Here is a 1,191-nt window from a genome sequence, read left to right on the forward strand (position 1 = left end):
TGGTACTTACTAGGGGAGGAGTCAGCTCCCCATGTTACACTAGCGGTGGGAAACGGTTTTGAAGCAAGGAGCCTGGGCCCTATGATCAGACGAGCATCCAAACTTCAGTGGGAACCCACCCAAACACCGGGAATYCACAAGGCCACCACTGAAAACATGTGGAGGTTCATGACTGTTGACACTGAAGAACACTGTCTTCCAGAACGACTGACCCTGCCAAGACACCATGGTAAGCCATACACCGACCACCCATCTACCAAAGCATTGATCTCCACCATAGATGAAAGGTTATGGACTCACACCCCTTTTGATGTGGGCCAACTACAGGTGGCACCGGTCACCATCACCCTACTAAATCCAGATCAAATACCTATCTACCGAACTCAATACCGTTTGAAACCCGAACAGATCATAGGGATCGAACCGACCATTGATGGGTTACTGAGAGCACAGGTTATCTATCGAACTGTATCTCCATGGAACACGCCGATTCTACCAGTGCTGAAAGCCGGAGGAGAAACATACCGGATGGTTCAAGACTTCCGAGCAGTAAATGACGTTACTGCACCTATAGACCTACCTGTCCCTGACCCTCACATCACTCTGAGCAATCTGTCTCCAAAACACCAATACTTCACGGTGGTGGATCTGGCTAATGCTTTCTTRAGCATCCCACTTGATGAAGCCTCTCAGCCACTCTTTGCTTTCACGTATGAACATCAACAGTACACTTATTTTGTTTTACCACAGGGTTATAGGTGCTCACCAGGAATATTCAATCATATCCTTAAGACACACCTGGGAGAGCTGAAAATCCCAGAAGGTGTGATACTGATCCAATATGTAGACGACCTTTTGTTGGGGGCTCCCACTTCTGATCTCTGTTTACAGATGACAAAAACATTACTGGACTTCCTGGCCGTCAAAGGATACAAAGTCAAAATGAGCAAAGTCCAGTCCTGTCGCAGAACTGTCCTTTTCCTTGGCAGAGAAATCTCAGGAGAAGGAGCAGGACTCTCCAAAACCCACAGAGACTCGATACTTCATCATCCACGCCCCATCACGGTGTCGGGAATGTTGTCTTTCCTTGGTTTGACAGGGTACAGCCGAACACACATCCCAGACTACACTGCCAGAACTGAGCCACTGAGAGAAATAGTGCGAGAGGCGGGACCAAGGAACCTACACTCG

Source organism: Salvelinus sp. IW2-2015, linkage group LG14, assembly GCF_002910315.2.
Source record: "Salvelinus sp. IW2-2015 linkage group LG14, ASM291031v2, whole genome shotgun sequence".
Classification (NCBI taxonomy): Eukaryota; Metazoa; Chordata; class Actinopteri; order Salmoniformes; family Salmonidae; genus Salvelinus; species Salvelinus sp. IW2-2015.